This window comes from Anolis carolinensis, chromosome 2 (assembly GCF_035594765.1).
Source record: "Anolis carolinensis isolate JA03-04 chromosome 2, rAnoCar3.1.pri, whole genome shotgun sequence".
Lineage (NCBI taxonomy): Eukaryota > Metazoa > Chordata > Lepidosauria > Squamata > Dactyloidae > Anolis > Anolis carolinensis.
In genome coordinates, this window is record NC_085842.1 from 154,103,626 (window position 1) to 154,120,807 (window position 17,182).

The 17,182-nt window shown below is 38.2% G+C and overlaps 2 long non-coding RNA genes across 3 annotated transcripts in view; one reads left to right on the plus strand and one right to left on the minus strand.

Moving 5' to 3' along the window:
• Positions 1–10,438, minus strand: part of LOC134296303 (uncharacterized) — a 45,186-nt gene extending 34,748 nt beyond the window's left edge. For both annotated transcript variants that reach the window (XR_010003000.1, XR_010002999.1), the window contains exons 1-2: positions 10,294–10,438; positions 343–408 (exon numbers count right to left, since the gene is read on the minus strand). This is a non-coding gene — a long non-coding RNA (uncharacterized LOC134296303). The remainder of the gene's footprint in view (positions 1–342; positions 409–10,293) is intronic.
• LOC134296304 (uncharacterized) overlaps positions 1–11,976 on the plus strand; it is a 34,761-nt gene extending 22,785 nt beyond the window's left edge. The window contains exons 2-3 of the long non-coding RNA XR_010003001.1: positions 7,929–8,027; positions 11,148–11,976. This is a non-coding gene — a long non-coding RNA (uncharacterized LOC134296304). The remainder of the gene's footprint in view (positions 1–7,928; positions 8,028–11,147) is intronic.
• The last annotated feature ends 5,206 nt before the right edge of the window (positions 11,977–17,182 follow it).

The window sequence follows — 17,182 nt, forward strand, 5'->3', positions numbered from 1 at the left end:
TAAAAAAACCCTCTTTCAACTCTTATTCTATGATTGTATGATTCTATTTATAAATACTAAAAGTTTCATGACATCTCATATCTGTAATACATTAAGCCAGCCCTTTCAATGACAGATAATTGAAGACATGCTTAATTCTTCCCACTAGAGTCAATTGGATTTTAAAACGGTTAACATAGGCAACATTTTGCCTTACAGGCTTTGTGTGTCTGTAGTAGGCATGTGCAAAAAAAAAAATCAGAAGAGTTGGAATTCGTAAGAAAATCAGATGTTTTGTAAATCTAAAGCCATATCCAAAACGTTTCCATGGCCCACACCAAATAATTTAGAATCAAAACTTACCCCATACTTTTTCATACTTTTGGTTTTGTAAATCTCAGAAGGCTCCCAAAGTCAGTTTCATATTCACTGCAAGGAAGCAAAAGTCATTAAGCCAAAAAGGATGCCTGCCTGCCTTGACATTCATAAAATTAATAGAATTGTAGCATTAGGAGTGGTGAAAAGAGGGAGCAGCGCATTTTGGGAACAGCATAGAAATCTGGGAAATTTAGTTTGGGAAGCGGAAGAGCCTTATCATCCTATAGCACATTTTGCTTTGTTGAGTATCCACCAATTTAGTGAAGTTTCTGCCACAAAAGCAAAGTTTCTGGAGAACAACTACTTTCAAAGTAAGGACTACATAATTAAACAGGAAATTACACTTTGAAACTAGGAACAGATTGTCTTTATTATTAAAACATTGTTTATAAAAACTTTAAAAATTTGCCAAAAAATCCATGGATAAGTGAAATGTTCTGACATTTGGTGAGCTAACAGGGGTAAATGTGTTCTACCATTGTAGCAAGTTACACCCCAATAGCTTTAAAAATTAGGGAGATAGGCGCCCCTGAAGTTTCCCCAATTACAGTAATTATGCACATGTGCAATTACTAGGCTTGCACAAAATTTCAAATTAGATTGGAACTTGTATCTGATTCGTTAAATTTGAACTAAAAAAAAGTTTCACTAAGTATACTTTAGAAATACTTTAGAAACGAAGTGCCAGTGCCCCCAGTTTTGAAATGACTTTTGAACCATTTTTTATGGATTGCACATCTCTAGTATGTAGTATTAAGTGAAGTACTGAAAAGAAAAAAAATGAAAATATATTGACATTTACTATGCAACTGAAGTAGAAAAGGAAGGAAACAAACCAAGAGGAAGTGCAATGGCATAGTATTCTCTAAGAATAATTACATGCAATGATGAAATTAAAATAGCCTAGTTCTTGCTCTATATATCTTGCTTGTTGGCTTGCAAATATTTCAAACTTTCTTTTTAAAGTAATGCTTCATGAAGATGCAGCTTGCCTTCCCAGTTATACAGCAAAGGTTTGTAGTTTGTAGCCTACAAAACTGAGCAAACTACATTACTATGGTAAACAAACAAAGGTGACCACATGCGTGTCAGGTTCCCAATAAATTTTATACCTGACGTAGTTTGGGGTCCCCCCCCCCCCGGTCTACCAGTGCTATTTGCATTCCAGTAATCAAATTTTGCTACTTTTTTACATGACTTGAATAGCTTGATGTTGTACCTTGGCCTTCAACCACAGAGCTTATTGTGTTCTCCATTAAATGGCATGGTCAGAGACTGTAGCCTGATTTGTCTAGCTGTAACTGTGTCTTAAATAAACAGGACAATTCAGCTTGGTGTATTTATTTTTCATAATCTGGAGGCAGGGGTAGAGTGGGAAGCTAATTTTACAGAAAGAATACTCTTGGCATAATTTTCCTTCTAAATAATTTTACTGCCACTGATGTACTCAAAGGTAGACTTTGTATCTGAATAATAACCAGACATATGTCTACAGAGAAGGGTAAAAAGGGGGAGTGAAAAGGTTCCACATTAAAAGTGAAAAGGCTGCCAAGCAGGAGTCATTTTGCTCTAGCTGAACACATTCAGCAAAAAGAATGATGTGCACTCACAGATGCCAAGTTCCTCCACCACACACACACACACCATGCTGAAGCATCCTTCTCTGTTCACCACTGTCCCTTTCCACAAACTGGGATCTACTGAAGGCCCCTCTACATAGGCCCAAATCCTGAGAAAAGCTGGAATTTTATGTCCCAGTTTCTATTGGGATTGAGGCCAGAAAGCTGGCCCAAATCCCCGTGCTTTTGAAGGGGGATGGCTACATGCTCTCCCGGGTCAACCAGCCCCCCTCCTGTCTGCCCCCTAAACTTACCACAGGGGCCTGGCTGCATGCTCAGGCCCACCAAAGAAAACTCCCAACACATCTTCGAGGGGCCTGAGAATGCAACCAGACCCCTCCTGTAAGTTTAGGGGGCAAACAGGAAGCTGAGAGGGGAAGGCAAGGGTGCCATCCTGATCCTTCAGGCTCTTAAAACCCAAAGAGCCAGGATGGCAATGGGGATTGACCTGTGGGATCATGGAACAAGGTCCCAGCAGTCAATTCCCTCAACAGATTTGGACTGTTCAATAAGGTCTATTGAGGTGTTTTATTAATCTGAAGTAAGCTGGGAAATCCCAGTTTACTTTGGATTAATTCAGGTTAACCTGAGGTGTTGTTTGGGTTGTGGGTTTAGATCTATGTAGAAGGGCTTTAAAATGGTAAAGATTTCTATTGTGAGGATTATTTATCAGGGTCTGTTATGGGAAGCATGTTTAGAGTCCCACACATCACTACAGTGCCACTGGTTACATACACAAATGAAAGTTCTGGTCACAAATCAATAAAAAAACTAATACAAAACTGGTGAACCTCCAACATTATTCACAGAGGAAACAAGAATCAACTCTTGAGACATTCAACAGATGGCTACATATTGGGGTTATTTCACATTTACTTATCATTTACTGGAGAGATGTCACCCCTGGTTTAAATGTGCTGAAGCTCTGGGTTCAGAATTTTCTGAAGTTTTATTTTTAGCCTCTTAAATAAGACTTTCAGAATGAACACATAGCTTTAAAAAAAACTGGACACATTTCAGCCTATCTTGTGAGCATCTTGAGATACATCATCTACTGTTTCTGTCATAATCTGCAAGCCCTATATGAGATGGGAAATGCTACATTACCAGAAGGAAAATAAAATTTCCAGGACCCAGTGGTGGAGCCCTTCTTTTGGTCCTGCTACTCCCAGAGGTAATTTTGGAAGAGACAGGAAAGAAGTTCAAATACTATTTGCAAATCATATGTCCTTGAAGCTTGGTTTTGTTGGCCTGCTAAAACATGGATATGATGACAAAGCTTCAGAATATCACCACACCTAGGAATATGGGCATGTATATACTTCAGAAATTCATCACTTTTATGCAGAGCACCCGAGAATTTTGACTCACTCTAGAGAACCAATTGCTCAAGTTTAGTAGAAAGGGTGGGCAAGTGGTCTTCCAGATCTTGTCAAACTGCAGATTCTATCAGTATTACCCAGAGTTCTAATAGTTACATCCCTCATGCAGTTTTTATTCTGATTTTTATGAAACATCAAACTGAAACAAATTAAGATTTGGATTTTACAAGTATTTCGGATTGAAACAACAAGAAACAGATCTAAAAAATCTCTCTGATCAGCCATTTCCTGTCATGTTTCTGCACTGAAAATATGAATGGGTGGTTAAATCAATTTACTTCTTCGTTTAGAACAACCCAATGTCAATAATCATAATCATAATCATACAACAACAACAACAACATTCCACCCTTTCTCCCCAAGGGGACTCAAATATGCAGCATCTTCAGGTGAGGTACACTCAGTTCACCTCAGATTGTGCCCCACTGTGTTTGTACTTAAAATGAAAGTCTCCATGTAAATATCAAGTGCAATAACACACACTGCATTATTTGTGATTCAGCAAATGGCATTAAGCCCAATACTTGATTGGATGCTGTTTGGACATGCTGCACGTCAGGTTCTTTCTATTGAGTAAGAATTCTACAGAGGGCAGAAAGGTGTGTGTATGCATATGTATATGCATGTGTGTGTGTGTGTGTGTGTGTGTGTGTGTGTGTGTATGAAAAAGATATGTGTTCACTGGTTTGATGAGGGCTTACTCCTTAACGTGAAAACAGAGTTTAGTTCAACGTCATTGAACTGACAGAATAACTAAAGTAGTAGTTAATTCCGTAAAGTAGCTTGCCCTCCCATCAGAGCTACCACTTCCAATATCAAAAAGTAGTGAAAAGAACCCTCACTTTTGCTATAATTTAAATTTGTTGGCATGTAGAGTTTAGAGTGGGGAAAAACTGACATTTTCTCCTATTTTTTAAGCATCAAGGGCTTCCTATTCTTAATATGAAGAAGCATGTAAATTTGGGCAAAATCCGCAACAACTATTTCCTATTTTCAGTAATTAAATTAAATGTATAATAGTTATTTCTGGCATGGAAGAGACAATGTTTGTACCTCCTTGCTATGTAGAAGAAGAATCACCGGAAGGAAAAAAGAAAAAAGGAACAACCCCCAAACAGTGCGTTGGACATATCTGTACAAGGATTGAAAACTAAATGATAATGATGATGATAACAATTTAAAAACAAACTAAGCAGACACAGGTTGAGTATCCTTTATCCAAAAATGTGTATTTCGGATTTCAGATTTTTTCAGATTTTAGAATTCTTGTATACGTACATAATGTGGTATAGACTCAAAGTGATTTTATACAATATTTTAATAGTTGTGTGCACTGAACCATCAAAAAGCAAAAGTGTCACTATTTCAGTCATCCATGCAGACAATTTTGGATTTTAAAAGTATTTCGGATTTTGCAATTCAGGATAAAGGATGTTCAACCTGTATGTGAAGAAATGCCCCAATAGAAAGACCTATGTGATGTTTGATAAATTGCTTCAAGTTAAAAATAATAATTTATGCCACTGCAAAATATCCTGGACCTATGTTATCTGCACCATAAGTAATTAAAGCTCATATTAGAATGTTTGTCTGTCTATCTATCTATTCTATTTATATATCGGGCTTCTGAGGCAATGATTATTTATCATTTTTTATCACCTTAAAGTATGTTAATAGGTTTTTAATGGTTTTAACTAGTTTGCATAGTTTCCATGTTTAATCCAATTTTAGTGTTTGTATGTTTTTAAGGTTTTGAATTGTATATTGCATTGTGTTTAAAATTGTTAGCTGCTTTGGATTTCCTCTAAGTGACAAAAAGCAAGAAATAACTGCTCCTGCTACTACTACATTAAAATCAAGAAGTGTTTCTTGATATTCCATAGGGAAAAGATGGTTGTTTAGCAAAGTTAATATAATATAAGGTGCTAGAGCTTAAACGTACATTGCATTGAGGCACAATTACAGGTCTTATAGTCAGGCTAAAACCCTGATAAATAGCATCTCAACATCCTCAAATCATTGTAACATACATTCCACTCCCACCCCAAAATAGTCCAATCCACCCCCCCCCCTCACTCAATTGTCCTTAGGGAATGCCCAACGGGCTGATGAAACATTTTCCAAAAAAGTGTCCAGATGATCAACTCTATTTAGCCCAGACCAGTCTGTTTGGTCAGGGAGGGGAAGGGGATGGCTTGCTAATAAAAGTTCAAACACTGGGTGGTGATAAGCCACAGCGTCTCCTCCAAAGGCAACAATGACAATGGTGGTGGAAAAAGCCATTGGTGGAACACAACAGTTGGGGGGAGATGGTGGAGGAGGCCTCAAGATGGACTTTTTGGTTTGAGCCCGGCAGTGGTGATGCCAGAGGGGATGATGATGGAAAAGGCCCAATGTTAGAGGCAGCCCAATGCAGCCACTCACAGGATGAGTAGGCCACAGTTGATCTTAGCAGCAGGGCGATGATGGAGCCCAGATGCAGGATGCAGCTGCCCACTGATGGCAGGCCTCCCTTGCCCCCTGCATAGGTAGCAAGGCGATGGCAAGCCCCACTCCGGTGGTGTTAGGGCCGCCCACACAGGTAGCAACAGTGAATGAGGGAGGACCTCAAACCGGCAGCAGAGTGACAGGCCCACCACCAAAGCAGTGGAGCTATGGCAATGATAGGCTCCAGAATGGTAGTGGGGATGATGGTAGGCCTCCAGCACCACCCTCGCAGGCAGCGGGGTGCTGGTAGGCCCCACTCTGCGGTGGAAGGCCTCCGGGAATCATGGAGGCTCCTCTCTCAGCTGTTTTTACCAGTCTGGGCTGCAAAGTTTTAAAGTGGCCAGCAGTGTGGAGGAGATAAATTTTAAGCCAATGTATCTATTGTTCCAGGATCCCATCAGTCCATATCAGAAATCAAGAAAATCAAACAGCGAAAGGATCCCCTTGATTCCTAGCTATCTCCCCCAACATTTATCTCAGTTTGGTCTCTTAGGGTGATCTGCAATACTTATATCTTTTCACACTAAAAATGAGAAGTTATCAAGTCTTATTTTAAATTACTTGTATCCACATTCTACTTTTTTACAGAAATAATATTACTTTTTATAGAAATATGAAAGAGCTACCAGTATATTTTGTAGACTTCATTCATCCACTTTATTCTTGGCATGCTTTGTAAGAAAATTGTACTTGAGCAAATATGCTTTTTTTTCTTCCTAAAGGCACAATACTCAGACAGGAGGAAAAGTAAATTGAGAAGACAAAATAAATAAATTTCTTTTGACGACAGTAAGCCAACCAGAAATGCCAATTAGTGTTTTAGAGACCACTTGCTTTCAGTTTTTCAAAAATTCTATACCTAACAGACAAACACACAGACGGACTTGCACTTTGTAAAATGGCCACTGGAAAGCTGTGGCAATTAACCCTAACCCTTCAATTTTCAAGAAATTCCAAATACACAAAATACTTTAATTTGGCTTGATAAAAGTTGCACAAAAGCAATTAAGAACAAAAACAAAAATGGACCTTAGAAATAAGTTGGGTTGGGAATAGCTATCATTTTTATCATTTTTAAATAATTTTAAATGAAGAGAAATGTTTTTTTTCTTTTTTTCTTTTTCTTTAAAAATGAACACAAATAAACATTTTACTTAACCCTAGGCCTGACAGATTTATGGAAAAGTGCTGTATGAGACCTCAGGAAAAATAAATAGCATCTCCCATTTCCATGATTTTGATGAAATGGGTGGGCTCTAAGTATGGGACATCTCATCTATACAGGGAAAAATACATTTGCACCAGTGAATAGCTTCTTCTGATTTTATTGCATGAGGAAGACAAACCAGCACTGGACAAGACAAACCAGCAAATGTGATGGTCCTATTGCTTGATGTTGTGTGCATCCTGTTGCTGGTCTGCCACCTTCCTATTATTAAGTCACCTCTTGTGATTAGAAATTAAAACTCATCAGTAGTTGCTAATCCTGCAAAGACCCCATCACCTACCTTGTGAGATGGACCACTACCATTCCATTGCTAGGGTTGGCCTATCATTGGGCAGCAGGATACGTGGCTAACCTGAGCTTTAAATATATATATAACACATTATTTTTATTTCCATAAGGCCCCATATAGAAACATTAAGTTGAGTGGCAGCAAATGTAAGGAACGTTAGATCCAAAATTTATCTGGCCAGGGCCTCCCAGAACTAAGGAAGCCCACAATAGAAAGAAAAGAGGGTCAGTAGAAGAAATCTGACCAATGTCATTTAATCTGGAGCCCTTGTACTGAAATAATATCAATTCCTGATTAATAGGAGATGACAAAAGCAGAGTTGTGATGAAATTTTGATCTGATAAATTGCAAACTGAGTGACCTAGTCTCTGTAAATGGCCATATGAAGAAAAGGGAAAAGAAAGCTCTGCATTTCTTCTCTTCTTCTGTAGGCAAAATTGAGTTTGATACCCAGGTTATACAACAACATTGTACTGTCCTATTTTATTAGGGCCACTGGTTTCTGGAGGTTCCAAAATGGTTTTTTTCTCTCTTTCAATTAACATGCTTCTCTTCTTTCTCCACAGAATCCTTCCTGCTGTTTTCGCATTGTAATAAAATGCCATCTTGCAAGCTTCACTTTGGAAGGCTGTGCTATTTCAAAACTGGAAAAGATTCTTTTTTAAGTAAGTAAAATTTGCAGGAGCAAATAAAATTGAGAAACCAGTCTGAATGTGTGCTAATTGGTTTTGAAGAGGAGGGGGGGGGGGAAACTAATGTATCTATATCTTTAAAAAGGAAAGAAAGGAGTCAGCAACAGAAGCCAGACAGTAGCTGTGTCTTTTGGCAACAGGAGTAATCTAATAAAACATTCACTTTTCGGGGGTGGGGAGAGGAGTCCCAATCCAACAAGCTCTGGACACTGGTACGTCATCCTGCAAGAAATATATTCCACTCTTGGTTTGTGTTTCTTGGACCAATATAGCTTAGGATGGTTGTTATCCCAAGACCATGCCACCAGAGTTGGAATTAATAATATAAACCAGAAGCGTGAGCTCTGATTGACAGGCTTGATTCTCTTAATACCCTGTAGTGGGTCTTCTACCACGGTCAGAAGTTAAAATTTATTTTGACAAGCTTTCTGCTGGCTATGGAGGCTTGAAGCTTATATCAGGGTGTCCCATGATTAAATATCTGGCATAGATTATCAACAAAACTAAAAGGGAAAAGGCAACTTAAGGCCTCTTGATGACAAACTAGATCCTGCAGAGCCTAGAACTTGGTTTTAATTAAGTTATTAACTCTCTTAATAGGAAGTAGCTGTGCCTTTTGTCCCTATGCAAGCAGGCAGACAGTAGATGCACTAAGAATGCCAGCAACTTAGTTAAGCCAAGGCTGCTTGATGGAATGCTGAAGCAAATATATGGAGATTTCCTGCCCTGCTACAATGCCTGTGGGCTTCTGTTTCACTAACATTGGAGTATATAGAACTTCTCAGGTGACAGCACCCTTTCATATTAAATAGGAGATAAAGTGAAATGGAAAGGTAGGCAGGGAAGTTGAAGAAAATTATGTGTGTGTGTCGGGAGGGGGGGTGTCAGCAATTTAAATAATGCAAAGTAGCTCTTAGTTTTAGCTACTGACTTTGGAGATATGGAACTTCCTTATGCTATGAGATTATTGGTCTACCCTTACCAAAATTGTCTTTTACTAGGAAAGGGTTGATGGTCTTGCAACCTTTTATTATATGAGATTATTTAATAAAGGCATGGACAAGTTCAGCAGGTCTGTTCTTTGCCCCATGACTCCTCTTTGCCCTGTGACTTGCCAATGCATCATTTCAATACCAACACCAACACCAAAAAACAATAACTACAATGGACGAAGACAGATGTCCATTTCTGTTTGGGAAAAAATGTACTTTTTGATTTCAAAAGGTTCAGGGAGCCCTGCAGACAGTTTAAAAAGTCAATTACTACTTCTGGAGGTTCCAACCTCCAATTTCTGCATGTGAAAGGATCTATATTTGTATGTGGTCATGCATGAATAGCTTATCTGAAAGAAGGTAATGTTATCTTACAAATGCATCACCTGCCCATGAAATGTTCCCCACATGTTTCAATTGAATGAGAAACAGTGATACTTGCTTATCTAAATAATATTTAGTGGAAAGGGTGTCTATCCTCATGCTTTCAATCCTAAAGACATGATTCTAAAAAGAAAAGGATAGGGGTGGGGAAGCAAATGCAGAAAAAGGTTCTCAAAGTTAGAGTCTTGAGAGACCAACTAGAATAAAAACTACCAATGTATAATTCTATTGGCTTTGGTCCTTTTCTGTCTCTCTGCTGCAACACTACTGAATGCAATATGTCATTGCTGAAACAAATTGAGTAGCTTAGCTTGACTGACTAATTTTTACATAAATATGTACATACAATGTATAAGTCAGTGGCAAATTCTAAGCATCAGCCCACGCTTGCCATCTCAGCAAGTGGCAGAAACCACTTGCCATAGATCAGGGCCTGACAAGAATCATCACACAAAAGCAGATTTGAGGATGATCACTATGAAGTCACAGGGTTGAAGATTTATTTGATGATTAATGGATATAGCTGATATCCACAACAGAGTCAGCACATACATGTCTTCATGGCCAGCATAGATGTGCCCCATTCATCATTATAAAAGGTTATAAATGCTTTAAAAAAAAGGGGAAAAAAAGGAAATAGTAGAAATGGTAACCAGTAGATCTAAGAACAATCCATAATCTTGATGAAAGGAATATTTGGTGCACATTAGTCTATAGGAAAAATTGAGTAAGTAGTCTGATGTGGACTAGAATAGAAATATAAAGAGCTTGAAACTATGAAGATCTCAAGCTATGAGGGCTATCCAGAAAGTACTTTACGTTTTGGAATTAAAAATGAACAAAGTATAGGAGAAAACATTTACCATATGCAGCTGAAAGCCACATCCAAATACGACATCTCATGTAGTCCTCATTGAAATCTAGGCACGTCTCAGATCGATAAATGAGTTTGGAAAGTTCTTCCCCAGTAAATTCTGCTGCCTCCATCATCAGCCCTTCCCCTTTCTCCCTTCCTGCAGCTGCGCAGCGTCACCAAAATGCTGCGCTGCCAGCCTCATTGTTTGAAACGGAGGACAGAGGCAGCAGAATTTACTGGGGAAGAACTTTCCAAACTCATTATTGATCTGAGACATGCATCCATGTAGTCCTAGTAGAATTTCAGAGGAACTGAATTTTTCAATTATCCCCCCTCCAGTGCACCCCAATGCACCCCAGTGCAGTAACAGTATACATGCTGTAACAGTGTATTCTAGAAGTTCATGAAAAATGAAAGACCAAAGTCAATTTAAGAAAGTTTAATTATTATCCAGATATTTGATTTTTAAAATGAGAGTTACTGAAGCTAAGGCCTGCCATGGAAGCCATGGCCCTAAATTAAAGGCAATGGTTTCTGCATATTTTCAAGCAATTGTGCTCTCTCCTTTTGTTTGTAACATAAAAAACATATCGGTTTTGTTATGGACACTCTGTTGTTTGCCAGAATAATATCTGAGCATCTCCTTACAGAGTTACTGTATGTATAGAAATGAAAGAGATCCAAGAACTTTAGAAAGTATATTTCCCTGCTCCTGTTCCCTGGAAAAGCAAATACTGTCTGGCATCAAAACTCAGCCCATAGATTTCATCTTGAATTTGTTTATATTTGGCATTTGCATGCTGATGTCTTTGACACCCTAATGGTTAGATTTCAAAGCCCATTTTCCCCTTTTATCTACAGCTGAATGAGACATCTCAGTAAGCAGCAGATAAAGACGGAAGTCCTTTGTCTGAAGTTGTACAGGCATGGCCAGCTGTGAAGAAAACCTGCTGAAGTTTCACAGACGGCTTTTCTGGCTTCAATAAATTGGACTATTTTTTAAAACTATTTTAGGGAAATAGCAGCAAAGGTGGAGAGTGTGATTTTATTTCCCTTTTTATTTCCCTGCCATGTTACTCTTGATTCTGAAAACTGCATTTAAAATATTAATGAACACTGAAGCTAAGTGTAAGTGACAACATCTAAATTAATATTTGATAGCTTACAATTAAGCAAAGAAGGCTGTACCTTCATCACTAACATGGCAATTTTTATTAACACGTCATAATAAATTGGTTAGTCCCAAAGGTACTTTAGTGGAGTCACCAAGAATGTCTATGCACTTATGCGTATTCAAACACATTGGAGCTATCTTTCCATTCCAAGAACAACTATACATAGAACCATATAAAAACTGAAAGCAAAGAAAAAGCTTTCATAATAATAGTAAAAATAAAAATAGAAAAGCAATGTTTATTGCCACTCAGGGCTATGATGGACTTTTTGCAATCCTAGTGCAATCCTAACTCAAAGCTCTACCAGTTGTAGGACGTTTGGATGAGGCATAAGCCTCTTTTCTTTGCAAAGGTGTCCTTCTGCTGGCTGACATAAAACTTTAGATAACAATTAAAATAAAGTGGTCCATATTTCAACCGGTATATTTTGTGCAGTCTCTTTACTTCATTGATTGGTCAGCAAGTCTCTTCTGTCCCATTTCTGCATAGGCCAGTTGTGAGGAAAATGTTCACAAGGAAAAACCAAGGGACTGTTTTTACTATAACACACCATGCACAGATAAACACAGCATTTGCCATCTGAAATGATTGCTATTTTCTACCTAATAGTGGAGGCGGTTCTGGTTTTCAGCAAGCTTCCTCTCCAACTAAACATTTTACATTATTTTGATACTGTGTTGGAACACTGGGGAAATTTAAAATCCAGTGGACCCCTAAATTTATTTTCATTCACGTGTATGTGCAAAGTTCTACAGTGCAACTGTACTGCTCTGATGTTTTCTAAAGTCTTTCTAACTTTCTAACACTTGGGAAAATGTGGTGAATTGCTTCTTTTTCTAAGAATTTTAATGAAATAGCTCAGGCATTTTAAGCAGTGTCTCTGCTAAGTTATGATTTGTGTAATGGAAATCCCACTCTTCCTTGCATTTCAGAACTGGAAAACAAAAACAGCTATAATGGCTGGCCGTCATGTGGTTTGCTCTGATTTTCATTTGGCAGAGGGTTGTTTTTCATAAAAATCAGTAACTAAGAACCTTTGGATGCCTGCTTCTGTGGCCATGAGCTGCACACAAGGACTTTCATATAACCCCCAGGTTCCAATCCTGCTGCCAAACCAAGGCCATTTCACGAGCCATTAGCTGCGACAATCAGGATGTATGGCCCCCAAAGGAGTTCTGAGGGTTAAGTTTCTCAGAGCCTGGAAAATCAGATGAGTCTGTCTCAAATAAGCTGCCTATCTGGGTAACATCAAGGGTTCTCCCACATTCCTTAATGTGGCTGATAGTTTGCATGCCTGAAAACTGTATAGGAATGCAATATTTCCTACTCGATGTGTGGTTTGTTCCCTCTGCTCCAGCTGTATTTTCCTTGTCATGTTCTTGAATTCTGACACCATTTTGAACAAGCTGGTTGTGGCTGTAGAAAATGTATATTCCTTGGATTTCTTTCTCAGTTTGAAAAATTATTATTAAAAAGAATACATTGCAAAGAGAGAGAGACAGAGAGAAGTGGGAAAGAGTTGGCATCTGCTGGCATGCTTTTCCTTTTTTAACATCTTATTTTATCGTGGGGTGTTTTGCTGAGTGGTGAGTGGAAAGACAGGCAGGCAAAACTTGGCTTGCCATCGCAGTCAAAATGAGGACATTAAAACTAGACTCAATTGTTACAGAGTAAGGAGAGAGAGAATGATGACAACATTACTGTCACTACCCCACTACACACTGTAAATTAAAGTTAGAGGTAAGCAGTTAAGCATAATCTGTGTCTGATTCATTTAAGAAATACAGTGGCTGCATTAAGAAAGCCCTTCTTTCCTTCCTCTCTCCACACAAGTGCATACATAGGAACCTTCCAGACAGGCCCTGTATCCCAAGATCTGATCCCAGTCTTTCCGCTTTAAACTGGATTATACAAATCCACACTGCCAGATAATCTGGGATAAGAGATTGCAAATTGCAATCACCCTCTCTCAGAGAAAGGCAACGGAAGCCTCCTGTACATAAATCTTATCAAGAAAACCCCACGAAAGCTCCACTGTGTAGACCAAGTAAAGTTTCACTTACAGGTTAAGATTTTAAAAATGTATACGGGATGTTTTCCCTTGCTCAAAAAACTTTTCTTGCATAAAACAACAAATCCCCCTCCATAAAGAATATTGTATTTTGTTCAAAAGTGGTGTGTGTGTGTAACCTTGTTTTATCAAATTTTCACAACAAAGTCCAAAATATGTAGTTTCACAGTTCTTTGACTGAGATGTTTTAATGGCTCATAAATATTCCTATATATTTTAGTCCATTGTTTTCTGTACTCTGTGGGGTTTACTTCCATTTCTATGAAGATATTCATCGAATTATGCCATAAAATACACTTCTTGTGCAGAATTCAAGAGAAAACCACACTGAATAGGACTTACTTTCTGAATAAAATGGCATTTGTTTACATATCTCATCATATGGGGCTAGATTTGGCGGCAAACGCCGATCTAGCCCCAATCACCCACTGAGCCAGCCAGCTCACATCAAATGGCATTGTGCTGGCTCCGTGGGTGCAGAGGGTGGAACTGGCATGCGCTACCACCCTGGCAACACAGGATGCTTCCTGTATTGCCCAATCTATGGGGGGAAGCTGTGCGCACCACGCATGCTCCACACTTCCCCCCATGTGATCGCCCTCACAGCGTCTGATTAGATAAAAGCTGTAAGACTTTAACTGAGATTGGTCTGTGATGCAAAGGGGTTAATGTACTTTTCGGCCAGGATATACCAGTTCCCTCATTTACTCACAGTAGCATTGCCATAGCCTTCCTCAATCAGAACTCTTTTGGTTGTCCTTGATATCCTTGCTAACTTGTAGGAGGATTTGTCTTATTTCATTTATTGACATATTTATCTCTAGTACCAACATTTGACCACATAATTACGAGGAGGAAACTTATCTGGCAAGGAAATCTAGCAAAATGCTGGGAAGTTCTGCTTGTTATTCTTTGAGTCTGATGTTAATACAATATTTCTGGACCCTGTGATTTTAAGGAATAGCAGCGGCGGGAGTGAAGGCCACTAGCTGGGTGTCTGCCCTGCTTGAAAATAGCAGCTGCACATTTTCACATCCCATCCAGAGAAGGCTGCTGTAATAATAACCTCAAAAAATGGCAATTTTTTGTTGTTGTTGAATAAATCTTTACTTGACCAGACAAACGTGAGTCTGAAGGGTGATTTCACAGTAGACCTGCCCTCTCGCTTCCTTTCCATCTTTGGTCTACTTATGCATTGGGTGTGATACAGCCAGAATGTATAAACAGAGTAAAAATTCAACATTTTAAAAGAAAAAAATTATAGTGCTTAATTTTTGGCCCTTTTTTTTCTTAAATGACCCAGGCTTCTGGGAAGCCACACCTTCTGACCTCAACATTCTGTTCTTTAAAACAGGAAGCTGTCAAGGGAAATTAGATTTATGAGATGGTTGGGTTCTGGACTTGTACCACTACAGTTTGCACATAGGGCAGTGATGTTTTTCAATACTTTTCTGCCACAAAAGATCACCAGTACATGATAAAGTAGAATATCTGGGAGAAACGTATCTGCTGCTGAGGTAATGCACTGCATGCAATAAAAATGTTTTCGTTTGCTTGTGTTTTCTCTTTTTTTCTATATAATGTGACATATATAATATAATATGACACAGCAGGATCATCTGCTTTTACTCTTAAGTGGTTCAGTCTTAAGAAAACTTTATGTCAGAAGAAGGGATCTTGGCTTGGTTTTTCCACATGTAAAAAGAATTACTGATTGAAGTCTTCACACTAGAAATGAACTCTGAGACACATTATCTAAATTGAGATGTGATGATATTGAATTCTTTTCTTCAAAGTTTCAATATTAATATAAATCAACTTTTTTCAGGCTGGCCTCACATTTAATGAGTTTACAAGGTGCCACCAGACAAAAAAAAACTTGTTCCTTGACTTAAACTTAACCAGCAGCAGTGCTTGCATCCAGATACTTTCCTCCACTTTAAATTTTCAACAGAGCCATGGATTGAAACTGCAATAGTGGCCACTATAATACATTGCAATATTTAAATGATGGATGATCTCACAAACCAGTTCCTGACTGAGTCCATCCTCGGTAATGCAGTCTTTCTGTTTTTCATAATATCTTCTACATTACCAAGCATTATTGTCTGTTCTGGTGAGTCATGTCTTCCCATGATACTGCCAAAGTATTGCAATCTCAGATTAGCCATCTTGACCTTTAGGGACTCAGCTTGATTTGCTTTTGGATCTACTGATTTGTCTTTTTAGCAGTCCACAATATTTGGAGAACTCTTCCCCAGTTCCTTGTTTCAGAGTAATTGATTTTCTTTCCTTCAGCTTTCACAACCACAGAAATGGAAAATATGATGGCATGGGCAATTCTAACTTTAGTATTCAGTGATACGTCTTTTTTACTTCAGGGTCTTGTCTAGTTGCTTCACAGATGTTTTTCCAAGTTCTAGCTTTCTTTTGATTTACTATAGTCTGTATTCTGATTAATGAGCCAATGATTGCAGTCTCCATTCTAATTAATCAGCTGTACTATTTTTTGCTACTAGTATGGCATCTTCTGCACATCTTGATAGTTCTTTTTCCAGTTTTCACACTTCCTTCTTCCACATCAAATCCTGTATTATATATGCATGAAAATTAAACAGATAGGGTGATAAAAAGAAGACCTAGTCTGACCCCCTTATCCGAGTACATGTTTTGCATCAGGGCAATAAAATATTATAGCACACACAATTCTTTAAAATAAATCAATGATCTGTGATCTATAAAAATAGACTGATTTTCTGTTGAAATTCTATTGAATTAGCAATATAAGCCTTAGTGGCTCTTCCTTTCCTGAACCCAGCTTGGACATCTGGCATTTCTTGCTTGATATATGTTAAAAGATTTTGTTGAAGAATGGAAAATTTATGCAATGGCTCTGTGGTTACTGAAATTCATGGTATCGCTTTTTTGGAAAATTGACATTTATATTGTTTCTAGTCATAGGGCCATTGTTTGTTTTCCATAGTTATAGCTTTATTATTCCACTTCTAATTACACTGAGATTTGCAATTAAAATCCTTAGCCAGAAAGCCTTTTGACCAAACTGCAAATCTCCCAAGATGCCATAGGACACAACACAGTAGTTAATCACAGTGTAAAAAGGCTCTCTGTGCATCACAAAAAATACTGGAATCATCCAACTTGACATTATGCAAGTGTGACGGTATTAAAATCTAGCACTCAGAATATCTGATCACCATGTTCTATACTATCCAAGCACAATGACATTCAAGTCTTAGCCATTTTCCTTCAGTATAGATTTAAAACATTCTGATTTGAAAGAGATATTAGAAGTAAATTTTACAAAGAAACTTAATAGGAAAAAATCATATTTTACCCAACTCTGTCCTGTTCCTAATTTCTGATTTTAGTGTTTTAAAATCCTCTTTTAAAATTAAGGCAGCATTACACAAGTGTTTGCTCAAAATTGCTCAAAGCAAACACAGAGCTAAGGAGAAAACAAATATATAAGTCACAAAAGACTTTCACTGCAGTAGTCTTACAAAGTGCCAAAATATTTACAAGAGCTTCTGTAGAATCTTACGAAATTAAGCCACCTCAAGCTGTAGATTGAAGAATTTAAAATATCGACTGTGGGCCCTTCTACACAACCCTGAAGCTCAGGCTAAAAA